Source organism: Oxyura jamaicensis, chromosome 18, assembly GCF_011077185.1.
Source record: "Oxyura jamaicensis isolate SHBP4307 breed ruddy duck chromosome 18, BPBGC_Ojam_1.0, whole genome shotgun sequence".
Taxonomy (NCBI): Eukaryota; Metazoa; Chordata; class Aves; order Anseriformes; family Anatidae; genus Oxyura; species Oxyura jamaicensis.
Window position 1 is genome coordinate 3,341,907 of NC_048910.1, and position 14,512 is coordinate 3,356,418.

The window sequence follows — 14,512 nt, forward strand, 5'->3', positions numbered from 1 at the left end:
GGGGAAGATACATAGCACTGACAAAATACAGCGGGGGAGGAACAGTAACTGAAACAGCCTGAAGCCACCGGTCCCCAGGACCATTCCCATGGCAAGAAGTGCATTTGGTCTCTCAAGATAAAACTCACCAGTCTTCTGCAAAGGAAATACCATTTCAAAGCTCTCAGTCACTCAGTTTTCTGTGCACTAATTTCACCAATGTTAGCTATCCAATAAGCCTTCTCACCAGCACAGGACACATTCTAGGTCAGCAGCCTTCAACTAACCCCTGCAGTGCCTTTGTATTCTCTAGCACCTTCTAATCCCCAGTACAGCTGTTCCAAAATCTGGGTGTGACTGATTTGGTGAAGAGGTGAGCCTCACTGTTCTAAGCAATACCAAAAAATTACGCCACCTCTCCAGAGCTTCCAAAGCTCTTTTTTTAACAGGCAGATAATTAAACATATACAAACATATATTCAAAAGGAGAATTACATCAACGGAGTATCAGAATCTGTCCCTCCTGGTTGAGGGGCAACTGCAGGGGAGAACAGGCTTCAGACACATTGTCCTCATTCTGTGGTCTGTGTTGCCATCATACCCATCACCTGTGAGAACTGGGACATCCATAACTGCAAGAAGCCCTTGGGGGCGGGTCTGAAACACTCAAGCATATCCACACGGGCAACAACCAGACTGCTGGATTGCAAGTGCTGGCTTCCACTGGGTACCCTGCAAGTTTTCCTTTCATTCAATCAGGGCAGCAACGCACCATCATGTACTGGGGCATCACCCCTCCTTTACACCCATGTGCCAAAAGGTGAGAGCCAGCATCCTGTGACAGCTCAAAGACACGTTAACCAACAACACCACCCAGGCTACATCAACTACCTCCAAGTCCAAACAGAGATTTGACTCAAAATGGCATGAAACACTGCTCTTTCTTAACATCAAAATTCAGAGTGTAGGGAGGAAGCACAAAGCAGAAACAAGCACAGTAATCCCCAAGCTGTGAGACAATGGTGTTTCCTATTTCCTCGTTAAGTGACTGCTTTTAATTGACCATGACTGCACTCAGCCATGATTTACAAGTTGTCAGTACTAGCACAAATTGAAAAAAAAAAAGAAAAAACGTAACCCCTTCACAAGCCTACCTTGGGTCCCAGGTCATCCAGAGCTTCAGAGAGGAAAGTCCAGGCCTTAAACCAGATCTGGACGCAAAATGACAATGTGTAGTTATAAAACCTGAAACATTTCAAGGGGTTATTAGTTTGTTTGGTTTTGCATTTTAAACTAATACACAACATTTTATGACAACACATGAATATAATTTGCTTTCATCAATTTCCACAGATCCTTGAAACATGTTCTAAAATGCTCCCCTTAAAGCCTTCTCCACCTCTCAGTCTGTTGGATGTGCATACAACTTATCTGTGAACAAATCTGCTTGTTGCTCCATACATTTTTTTTTAATCATTCAGACAGGATACTGCCCAAGAAAGAGCAGCTGGAGTCACAGCTGCAAAGCTCTCACTAATGTGACACCACATAATCATACTTGAGAGCAGAAGAGTTCTTTGGAGGAGGAAATCACTTCAGGAGATGTGCAATAATTGAGTGAGGCTCCAACACTGCTGGCATTTGAGGATTTTTATGCTTTGCAAGATATTGTAGAGAAGAAAAAGCATGATTTTCTTCCCAAATTCACTGAATTGAGTTTTTCAATAGAAAATGAAACAAAACACATAAAGGTGTAAAGCTGCAAGGCAGATAGCAAGTCTTGAAAGATCCAATTTGCTGCTAGTCTAAGTGGAGTTACTGCACAGCCTCCAGAGAAGCTTTTTTTCTCCCTTTTACACCAACAGTTAAGCCAGCCCGCTCCTAGGCATAGGTATCAAGCACTTACACACACAAAATAAAATAAAATAATAAAAACTGAAACTGGAATTTTCAGCCAGACCTATTCCCAAAACTCCCAGCCTACATTGGCAGCTCCCCTGGGCCTGGAAGGAGAGTAGACAGTGTGCACATAGCATACATATACATATTTACCCCAAACAGATGTCATCACCTTATTTACTTGGAACCAGCCTTCCTGGGGCAGAAAAAGCAGAGAAAAACAAGCTTTTAGCAAGTTTGATCTTCCAGGAAAAGAGACAAGGAAGGCAGCAGTACCTGGGCCTCAGACCAGGGCTTCACAGCTCTCCTGACTGCAGTTTGCTGGAGCTTCGGCATGGAAAAAAAAAAATTAAAAAAAAAAAATAAAAAAAAAATAAAAAAATGCCGTGGCTGCCCTCCAGCCCAGCGCAGCCTCGGACACCTCCCAGCCTTCCCCTCCACCTCGGAGAAGGGAAATGCCGGCCCGCCCCTACCTTTAAACCCCAAACCCTTGTGCGGGTCAGGCAGCCCCTTAACCCTGTCTTGGCTGGTCGACAGCCCTGCCATCCCGGCTGGGGATGCTCCCAAGGCACGTAAAGGCAGATTCACTGTTATTGCCCTCTTCTGAGTATGGTCCTGGCTACCGAAATTCAGAGGGGTTTGATCTGCTTCAGGTGGGGGGGCTGAGCTGAATTCTCCCTAAAGCAGAGGCTAGTAGTGGTTATATGTGAACCTGTCTCAGTGTGGGGTGTGGGGTTAATGAGAGGACCCCTCCCCAGCCTAACGATTCTAATCAGTATAAAAAATGTGAGACATTGGGAAAAAGGACCCATGGCAAAGTTGGGCTCAGACAGGCATGGATTTTATAGCATTACACACACAGGGTAACCAGAATAACTCCTGGAGTACCTAGATGTCAGTTGGTGTGTGACAACCCACAGCCTTGGGACGTAACAAGCAGTACCTGTGTGACAGACCCAGGGCATGTGCTGAGGGGACAATGCAGCACTGAAATGATACCCAAAAACCTACATCTCTGAGACAGGCAACAACCATCCTCTCCCCAGGGGCAGCAGCTCCCCAGCTGCAAAGCAGGGGGAGCTTTCTGCAGCACTGGGGTCCCCCAGGGCAGACCTGGGGGTGCCCCATGGTGGGGAGGCAGATGGGAAATGCACAAATTTCATGTTGGCAGGAGAAAACTCACCAGTCTTGTGGGTCTTTTAAGAGATTTCAAGGAGGCTGAACAGGATGCCAGTAGGACAGGTTCTCTGAAGGCTGAAGTTCACTCCCTGCGAGATGAGCCAGGCCATGGAAAGAGCACCTGGAATTTCACCGGAGCACCGGCAGGAGCAGGAGATGCGGTTGCAATCAGCTCACTCACCTAATCCACAGTCACAGCCATGCTGCAGTTTAATACCTGACAACCAGGGCAGAAAACAGCAGCAGATTAATGACAACAAGATAAGAGGGATCTGCTCCAACTCACTGTTTCCCAACTCAAATGAGCAAACACTGCAGAGATTACTGGCTTTGTTTATCAGGAGAACAAAGGAAACCAAAGGAAAAGTTAACCTACGTGGGAATAAAAATCTCCTCTCTCAGCCTGTCTTCAGGACAGTATGTGGCACAGGAATGTAAGGGGCATGGGGAGAAGAGGAAAAATTTTCAGCAAGACCTGAAGGGGGTATTGACTCTTTTGTCCCAAAGGACTCTGGCCAGCACTATTTCTACAAGACCGTGGCCTCTTTATCCACTTATCCAATGTCTGCACTGAGTGGGGACTTCAAAGTTATTCCACACTCCAACAGGGACGGCACACACTCTGCAAGTCTTTCTCAGCAAAGGTTTGTTTACAGCCAGAATTGTCTATAAGCAATCAGATGAGATGCTTGTGAGATGTTGTTTCTTTTCCAATACTGCTTCTTTCAACCAAGACTGAGAAACTGAACTACAGACAGAAAGACCAGAGGGGTAGAGGAGCAGAAGAAAGAACACCAAAGCCTGTTTAGCAAGCACAGCATCATGCTAATGCCTTTCTCCGTGATCCTTTACCCCATCACACTGCTCATAGGCACCTGGCTGCAACTTCAACTGATGCACACAGGACATGTACACAGTCTCTGCAGCCAAAGGAGGCAACCGAGCCTGGATGCAGGCTGAGTGCCATGCTCACCATGTGTCCCTTGTCACTCTGCGCGTCGGTGAGGCAGCTCCCTGTGCTCTGCCACCACTGTTTTTTCCACTTGTTTAAAAGCACATTTATTTCTTGGATACCTCTGAACATCAGATGGAACTAATTAAAACCAGGAAGGCTCATGGGAGCTGAGGGGAAGAGGGAGACATGCAATTTGGTTTCCACTTCAAAGTGGTTTAGTAAAATAAAAGCACTCAGGCCCTCCAACACAAGTGCATGCCCATGGGGAGGGGAGAGAAAGGGGCACTGAATGCTCTCAAGTGCCCATTTTCCCCCCACTTTCTTTCACCAGGTTCAAAGGAGCTGTGTTTGGATGCTGGGCCAGCTGATTAGTCAGTGCACCAGAGGTTAATTGGAGCAATTTCTCCTGTTCACTCTCATCAATTTTGCAAAGAGGGTGGCACCACACAGGGAGGAGGTGGGATGGATTGTCACGGGCGCCATCGTCTCCTTGTCTGCAGGGTCTGAGATTGCTTTCAGACAAGACAGCAGCTGCCATTGTGAGGTTTCAGGGCAAGTGTGACGAAACAGAGATACTGAGCAGCATGGGAATGGCCCAGCCATGAGAGGGCAGAGCTGCTGTGGGGCAAGCCCATGTCCTAGCATGGAGAAACACCTTGGGGACAACCTGCTGCCCAGCAGCCACAGCACCTTGGCTTTTTCATAGCCTTTGTGCCACTCCCATGGTACTTGGGTCCCCAGTGTGCTGTCACCACATGTTCGCAGCTCCCCCAGGCCCTGTCCCTGCACAGCCCCAGCCCTCACAGCACCGACCCTGAGCACAGCCCTACCATGGCTCCCAAACACCACAGCCCTGCCCCCTTTCATGGCAGGCTGCACCCACAGCCCCCTCAGGGCTTCCCTGACTGTCCTGCACCTTGGGGCAAACCAGGCCCAGGGCTACCCCACTTCCTGCCCGGGGACCTGTGGCACCCCAACCCTTCCCCTCAGGGAGCTGCCGGCCCCAGCCCCATGCCAGCCACCACATCCCCTTGCCCTGTCAGGGCAGGAAGGCACCTGGACAAGCCACTTACCAGCACTGCCCCACCTCTGTCCCATTTGAGGCATTTTGTCCTTTTTTAAAAAACATTTTTCCCTCACTAATCTAACAGCAAACCTTCTGCCCCTTAAAATGGAGAGGCACCACCACAGGCATGCAGTGCAGGGCTGCCAGAGCAGCCATGCAAGGCCACACCATGCTGACAGGGCCCTGTGGGGTCTGTGTTCACCCAGAACCACATCTAAATGCTCTCCTCTCCCCCTCATTTATTTATTCAGACCTGATGAGCATCCCAGCCTGGATGACCCACACCCGGACAGCACCTCATGGTGGGCAGTAGCTGGGCTTAGCCCCAGCCCCACCAGTGACCTGGGCTTGCATGCCATCTGAAAGCCACCTCTCGAGCTAGCCGCATCCTTATCACCCACTCCAGCCTTGGTTTGTTCTCTGGTCATGTGCGGCTGGGGCAATGGGAAGGGAAGGAATCAATAAATATTAATTCTGAAAATAAATAAGGAAGGAATTGGCAGCTTGCAAGTGGCAATGGATAAAGAGCCCCGTGATGGCCCCATAAAACTTTTCTCCACACACCATTTATCACCAAGCCAGTCTGTGTTAGCATCAAGACTAATTTACTCAGTATTAAAAGACATAAACATGGGCATACAAATTTGGGAAGAAGCATTTCAGTTGCAATTAAAATTTTAATGCACTTACACGCCTGTGCTTGCTGTTTTCTCTCTTGGGGGCTTTTGGCTAGGCTGAACTGCTGGAACTGAACAGGATGGGTCACTCATGGCTTTAAGCTCCCCAACCCTTTATGTGTGGTTGCAAAACCCAAAGATTTCTGGAGCACCATCAGGACACGTCCTGCTGCCCAGGAACAGCCAGACTCCTGCAGCACCCGAGGCGCACACAGCCTCCAGCTGCTGCAGTCCCCCTGGATGCTCCTGTCCGTGCCCCCAGCACTGCGGCCGTGGTGCTGACGGATGAAGAGAAGCTTTCTCCATCTCCATCAGCCACAGAGAGCCATTGTGAGCAAGAAATTGCAGCCCTGTTGGAGCCTCCTTGGCCACAGCACAAGAAGTGAGGATGCTGGCCCTGGAGTAAAGCTGACTGGGTTTTATTCAGTTGCTTTTCTTTTTAAAAGTGTGTAGTGCACTGCCCAAGACATAGTGCAAGCTCTGTATGAGACATGAATAACATTCACTCATGTGACTGTTTGTACAACCGAGGGCATTACAGGTCAAGCTGAGAAGTGTTGTAAGAATGATGCAAGGCCCCCAGCCTAGACAAGCAGGGCGCATGGCACAGGAAGATAAAGAAGCATTCACAGGCTGTGTGGGGTCCAGCACACAGTAGCCGAAGTCCCAGCAGGTCACAATTTCTATGCATGTTCTTGGGGCTGCCCATGGGGAAATGCAGCTCTTTTCTGGCTGCACAAAATGTCATCATCAAACTCACCCTTGGGAGCACAAGCAAGACCTCCATCAGCCCAACAGAGACAATTAGCATGTCTTACAGAAAAAAAAAAAAAAAAAAAAAAAAAAAAGAAATTACATGATGGACAAGGCAGGGAAAATGGTTAAGCCTGCTCTCAAGCCTTAGCTAGCCACAGACATCTCTCAGGCTTTGGTGTCCCTGCTGTAACCCCTAACATCTGTTGCCTTAAAATGCACCTTCACCACCCCCTTGAAGTGCCCAGGCTCTGCTGCACCACTCGAGTCCATCTCCCCAGCCTCCTGGCTGGCTCTCCAGGTCCTCAGCAGCTCTTCAGCAGCTCCTGTTCACCTCCTCATTCCTTGGCAACAAGCTCTAAAGAGAGAAAAGGCCACCAAAGACAGGTAGGAGGGTAGGTTTATTCCAGCTTTTGACAAAGAGCCTACATCAGACAGCAGTTGTTCTGCTTGTAGCTCACAGTAAAGAGAGGAGTTAGAAGTAGCTTTTCCCTTCCTCTACTGAAACATTTCAGTGCGCAGATTCTGGAGGTCAACATTTCTCTTAACACGGCAAATAAAAAGCCCAGCAGCAATACATGCAGTGCAGTGTAGGGACTGTTTTCCCCTACTACAAGTTCCTGAGAGCTGCCACTGCTGTTTGACAATTGTACAGGCTCCCACCCTTTCTTTCTTTCCTCCCCAGTCCAGTGCATCAGGTCCTGCTGCTGCCCCTTTTACCCCCAGCATGCCCCTTGACATCCAGCCCCTGCTTTCCCTTCCCTCTGCATTTCTGCGTGCAGGGGTGTTGTTCTGGTAATCCAATCCACCCCAGCAAAAACAACCTGGCTTTGAGGGGGAGTGAAGGGAGAGAGGGTGTCCTTCCCCTTAAGTTATGTAGGGTCAAGCTCATAATTGTGCCCCTCTTTTCATTCCTTCCTCCATATAAATCATGTATCTGACATTTTAGCAGAACGCCAACAAATCAAGTGTGATGTTCTTATCACCAACTTAACTTAATTCAAAGGAGCCTAGTACCACTGCACATCAGGATCAAGAGGCAGTAAAAGAAGGCCATCCCTATGCAGCAGAGCTCCTCCAACCTGTACACAGCCCTGCATTCTCAGGCTGTTCTTCTTCCATCCATGTTCTATTTGGGCTCTGGGAAGAGCCAGCTTAGTGCCCCACCAGGAGCCAAGAAGCGGAGCTAAGGGCTCTGCACTGCTGAATACTGCAGGAAGGTCCTCAGAAGGCAGGGCAGCACCTGCAGCTCGGAGCCTTTGCATACAGTGCCCAGGCTTTGCCCATCACCTGGCCAGAACTGTGCAGGATCAGCGGTGGCCAGAGGAGCAGGGGGTGAGGCAGATTGTGTCTGCAAGTTCCCACACTGGGCAATATCCATCCAACCCAAAGCAGTGCTTTATATCCAATTCTGGTCAGAGGCTGAGGAAAGGAAAGAGGGAAATGGTAAAATGAGGAGTTGGAGCGCAGAGCCGGGTGTGTCAGCACACTCACCACACCACACACGGCAGCATGTGCACTGCATGTGTTTGCCCTGGTACCAGCCTGACTCCCTGGGCAGGGCTGTGCCACTCATTTCCAGCCAAAACAGCCAAACAAGCCTGGCTCCATTTGTCACTACCAGGGAACACGCATGAGAGTAGCTTGGCAGCAGCAGGAAGGGAGTGACAAAGGGCCAGGGCTCATCCCAGCAGAGCTGCAGCCGACAGAGTGTGTCTGTGCATGCTCCAAGGGATGCTCCATGCCTCCTGCTTTCCTTAGGCATTATTACTGGAGATGAAGTGACTGACTGATGGAAATGAGACAGATTTGATTGATTAGTCACTGGGAGCAGGGCTAAGAAAGTAGAAGCTCCACCAGCATGGCTGTCAGTGAAGCTGGAGCTGTGCATCTGCTGGGTGAAATGGTCCAACCAACAAAGTGAGGTCAAACAGTCTTCATGGCATTTAAAGCACATCAAGAGGTCAGGGAAAGCACCAGCTCCCCATCTAACAGCCCTCACTGAACCCAGGCTCATTTTGGGACCCCTTGGCTCCCCTTCTGTCACCTAACTGCACCACCTGTAGCCAAAGCCCTCCAGCCTGCAGTCACTTGGGGGGATTTTCCAGCCTGCCCTGAAGGCACACATGCTCCAACATATCTCCATACCTCATACAGGAGCTGTGAACAGGCAGAGAAGATGTCACCTCGCAGGTCCAAGTATCCCTAGTTCACATTTCATGAGGCAGACAGACTCCTGGGCAGCTACAAGTCACCCACAGCCTGAGGGCTTGAAGCAGGGCTCAGCCATGTTCTGCAGCTGGTCCACAAGCACCAAATGGCCCTCAAAGCTCACGCAATTACCAAGCCACATACTTCCTCTTGTGCAATGGAAAGGAAGGGTCTGTTCCTACTTGCTTTCTGTGCCCAATTAAAGTGTTTGCCATTATAAAGAGTAAATTATGGTTTAATAGAACAATGGAAACATTTACCAAAGTGTTAAGTACTTTATCACCCCATTTCCAAGCCATCAGTTATGTTTTTTCCTTCCCTCCTCCTGCTGTAGGGTTACGTTAAAAAGTTGCAAATTTCTGGGGCACTGCCTGAGGCAGAGACGTGGCTGAATGAGGAATAAGGCCGTGCCATGGAAAAACAAACCAAACAAACCAAACAAAAATTCCTCTTTGCTGCTTTGGCATTTCCTACCTCAGGCCTCGAGAGGTTGTGTTGCCAAAAACTTGTGTATTGGAGTAAGGAAGACTTCACCTCTCCTCACAAATTGTCATTATATGCCATTTTAAATATTTCATCACTTAACTTTATTTCAGAACCATTTGTTCTAAAAGCTGGTGTTTAGCTTTGAAACGACGTTGCTTCATTGTGCTCCCCATCTATCCGCACTTCTGTGTAAGGAAGGAAAAAGAAAGAATATAGTCAGTTGTACATCTAAAGGAGATTTAAATAGAAATTTTCACCAGGAAAACCTTCCACTGACTGGGTGTCCCTGGTCTGGAGCTGGTTTTGCCCTTGCTTCTCTGCTGCCGGGTTTGTGGTGTGGCCAGTCTTGTCCTGTCCCCACCTGCAGCCGCAGGGAGCTTGCCCCCAGCCAGCCCCCAGTGTACCCCCGGCAGGACCAGCGGGCTGGAGCTGCCTTGGACGTCCTCTGCCTGCTCACTGCACTGCAGCTGGGCCAGCCACAGCCAGTTATGGTTCTTTTATTTTTTCTCCCTCCCTCCCCCCACTTCTTTTTCTTATTTTCTTATCTAAGAAATGTCTCCTAGCACATCTGCACAAACTGGTCCTGCCCCCAGCAAGCTCCCCCTGCGCATGTAAACTTAGCTGAGCCAGGGCACAGCCTGACCGTGAGCTCAACAATCGGTGCTTGTGACATCCCTGACAGGTTGTGACCCGTGCCAACCAGCACCCAACCAAACTGTGCCTGGGCACGGCCAGGAGCTCTTCCCAGGCAGCAGGATGGTGAGGCTGAGCCACGTGGAGGAGTCCTAAACCACGGAGCTCGCAGTCCACTGGGAGCTGTGTATCGCTGGCAGCCCTTGGACAGGTTTTGCACTCAAGATTAAAGGGGGATCAAGGCCAGCACCTTCTTGGGTGGCTGCAGGAACTTGTTCTTGGCTTCTGAGCTGCTGATGCATTTGAGTCCTGCCAGTCCCCGAGCGTAACCGCACACCTTGCCTGTGTGCTGCTGCTGACATGTACCAGTGTGCAAACGACATGGCAAGAGGGAGAGTGGCATGCGTTACAAACGAGGTGGAAAAGAAACCAGAACCCACCACTGGATTCTTGTAGCCCTCTGCTAATTAGGTGAGACGTGGTAAGATAAACCCCCGCTATCAGCCAAGCCAAGGGAATGTAAATATTTGCAGGTCTAGGTCACAAGATCCATTATTTACTGCTCTGTCATACGACTTATGGTTTGACAGAAGACTTGAATGGGGGGAGGTAGATTTATTTATTTATTTATTTATTTTATTCTCAGCATCCCTTGATTTCTTGCCAGTTAGGTGACTGCAAGAAGGGAGGGCTGCCTTCAGTATTCCACACATGCAAAACAATGATGCTACTGTGAACTTCGCCCATTAATTCCAGTTTGCTGGGTGACACAAGGTGTGGGTGCTATGAGCCAGAAAGGAGCAGGAGGAGGCAGCGCTCTCAGGCCCCTGTCCTGCAGACCCCGGTGCCACGGCAGCCCTGCACTGCTGTGCACAGGGAGTGCTCTTCCCAAGGGGGGAAACATACGGCTGCAGTGACAGGGATATCTACTACAAAACCAGGCTGCTCCCACCAAAATTTGGCCAAGTCATGACTGAAACTAGACGAAATAAGGCGTCTGCAGCTGGCTCACTGCAGAGGTAAAGCCACATATTTCTAACCCAGGGTCTGCAGACTTGATGCTGCGATGCGCAGTCCTGCAGGTTGGCCTGGGATATGGTAGGCAAAGAAAATCAGGGGACATCTCCCTCCTTTGGGGCAAGTTCTAAAACATTAACTGTTTTCCATTTTCATTGGAAGGTTTTTTTGCTTTTCTTCCAAAAATGCAGAAAATGACCATTTCAGGTTCTGATGGAGGAAAAAAAAAAAAAAAAGGAAAACATTGATTTCCTGCAGGACTTTTGCTTCCAGAGACACCATTTGCTTCTGAAAAACAGCTTCAATTTTCTATTTGCACTACCCTCTGCTCCCCACCCACAGGAGCCAGAGGCAATCTAGGAGCAGACGGAGCTCTCCTACTCCCAGGGATAAGATGCGGGGGGAGAAGGAGGCAGCAGCCAGGTGGAAGGGCTGGAGCAGGAGACCAAAAAGGGTCTTCTCTGAAGCATTCTATGCTCTGCTGTTAACTGTTACTTCCGACCTTTTCCATAGGCAAAAATGGCAGAGTATCGGTTTGGCTGTATTTGGTTCACCTGGTTTTGCAGCCACAACACCCCAGGAGAGTGCCGGGTGCCCTTGCAGTGTCCCCAGTGCCCAGAGCAGCTCACGCTGCTGGGGCTTTTGTGCTCAGAAAGTACCCCAAAGCTCCAAAGAAAATCCTCTCCGAAGCCCCTTGCTGCTGGAGGCTCTCTGCAGGCTCCCTGGCTGAACAAACAGCATTCATCACACCCCACAAGCCACCAACCTCCTGCAAGCACAGCCGGCTGGCACGCCAGGCATGTCTTAGGGTCATCTTAGCACTCTTCATGCCAAACAACATAGACCAGCTGCTGAGACCACACCAGGCTCCCCAGCAAAGCTCTGACCTGGGGAAATGCCGACAGATGCTCTAAACTATACGGGGTCTTTTGCAATCCTCCCCCAAGGGACTGTGCAATGCCTCTGCCACAGTACCGGGATGGGCACAGGGCCCAGAGGGGTCCCAGCAGCTGGAGAGAGCTCAGAACAAGCTGCCACAAACACACAAAGCATGCGAAGGAGAGGAGAAGGGGGAGTTTAATTTTATACAGTCTGGAAGAAAGGAGATTAAATGGGGAGCATGATAACGCTATAAATACCTTCAGGGAAATACCATCAAAGGAGAAGGGGGATTATTTAAATGATCTGGAAACGGTAAAACAAGGAGTGCTGGGGCCTGAAGCTGAAAATGGAAATATTTCAGGCAAGACATTAAGAAAAACTATCTTAGAAGTGAGTGATTAGGTGCAGAAATCAGCTATCCCAGTGACAGGTCAGGGCCTTATCAGAGGTATTTAAAGACGACACAAGCATAAGCCGGGAGGAGAGAGGGATGTGAGCCAGGTGAAAAAGAGGGGCCAGACTCCAAGAAGGTGACCCTACAAGGGCTATTTGGATGCTCCCATCTCTGACACCTTGCCATCGGCGTTGGAGCAGGGCAAGGAGACAAAGAGCTGCAGCCCCAAAGGCACCCACACGTGCCAGAGCCCCTCATCCCAAATGTATGCGTTAGTACCCTCCCCTCCCCATCCTCTACTTCCAGCTTTTCTCCACTTTTTGCATCTATTTCCCTACCCTCTGACCCAGGAAAGCAGAGGCCGATGAGGCCATATGCTGGCTTTTCTGATCCAGGGTAAAATGCCAGATAAAATATCCCAGCCAGCTCACCACTGTGTAACTTGGCAGAGGAGCACAAGTAGCTAATGAGTAAAGCTGAAGTTGGCCATGTAATTAAAAGTGATATATTTTTATATATAAATGATGAGTTTTCCATCCCCTAAAGCTGATAAATTTCTCAGGCTAAATTTCTCAAGCTAAGAGCCTTTTGTGGCTACTTTTTTAGGCAGCGCTTTTTTTTTTTTTCTTTTTCTCTGCTCCCCTCCAAAAAAAATGACCAGCTTTCCCATCTACTTAATGGGCTGTAAATACTTCTCTGCTAAGATGAAAAGTCGATTTGATTTGCATTAAATCTTCATCCTTATGAGCTCTCAGCTGCAGCAAGGCCCAGATCCTGACACAGAATACTGCATCTTTTTCGGGAAACCTCCCCTTAAAGATACCAAGGGGGATTAAAAAAAAAAAACGGAGGGAGAAAAAAACACGTCACTGCTTGGTATTGGATAGAAGGACTTACTGACAAAGGTACCGATGGCCTCCTTCACAGCCTTGGTGCTGCCAGCGTGGGATGCTGCCCTGTCCCAGAGCATCATTGCTGCAGCAGTCCCTGGAGAACAGCGCTGAGCACCAGGCAGGACCAGGCCACCTGCAAGGCCAGGATCTCATGCAGTTGTTTTTAACCCTGGGATCAGGGCTGGGCTGCAACTTTGTGTGCATGAGCCCATGCCCCAGCTCAGCCCTCCCCAGGATTTTGAGCTATGGATAGCCCAAATGGTCCTGCTGTCTTGCTGCTGGTATCACAGAATCATCTAGGTTGGAAGAGACCTCCAAGATCACCTAGTCCAACCTCTGACCTAACACTAACAAGTCCTCCACTAAACCCGTATATCCTGCACACTCTGAACAGCTCCAGCTGCTGCTCCCAGCTCAGGGCAAGCCCAGGAGCTTACCCTTGCTGCCCTCATCCCCAGCTGCCCATCACGTTGCTGCTGCTGCTCCTGGGCAGGTTGAGATGGGGGTCACCTCCACCCACGTGAAGGAATTCACCAGCTTCATGGCAATATTTCCAGAGATAGGTCTGGGTGTATTTATTTATTTATTTATTATTATGAGCACTGGTACCTTGCTCTCCCATCCCTATTTGGCCCCAAACGCTCAGGAAATGCCCTTATCCTGTCCCTGCATCCTGCACAGGGCATCACAGGCTGCTCCTGCAGGACAGCTCCTATTGATCAAAAGCCATTAAAGCACCCTAAAAACGTTCTCCCCCCTGCAGAAGACATGGGTGTGCCCCAAGCACTGCTGTAGGTTGAGCAGGAAGCCCTTGCTATGCTCTGCTGTGCTGAGTATCAAAGACGGCTGTTTCTCACCTGTTTCTGAGCCCTGCATAGCGGAGGCACTCAGGCTGCTGCTGCATCCCTCGGCACGAAAAGATTTGGCAGCAGGTTCAGGGCAATTTATTAATTATCTCTGATTGTGCAGGACCCAACCGTGCTGTTCTCTATGCAGAAGCAGGACAGGTTTGAAGCCCCTATCCTGATGGGGTGCAGCATGGCACCACTGGACCCCTGAGGCATCAAGGCGCGCACACACACACACACACACACACACACACAAAGAGAAATCCCTCTGTGCATCTTAATGCCTCAGCCCTGTGGTCTCTAAAACCTCCACAGAAACAAGTGTCCCTGGACAGCGATGCTCCCCCTGCTTTCTGCAGGTGGGGCTGGTGTGAGGGACCCACCTGGGGTGCCAGGCTCCGACTGGTGGCTGCTGCAACTCCACAGGTAGGACCAGGGAAAGTCAGAGTCCCTGCTCCAGCCCCATCCGTTGGGTGTCCTGCCCACCCCCAGCAAGGTGACCTGGTCGTGTCAGCCTCCCACTCCTGGGACATCCCAACAGCCACAGCCCAGTGCTTGCCTTGCTCTGAAACCCAACCTACAAACCCAGAGGGTGATGCTGTCAGCAGCAGGAACAGGTTTATTGAGTGACAACAAGCCT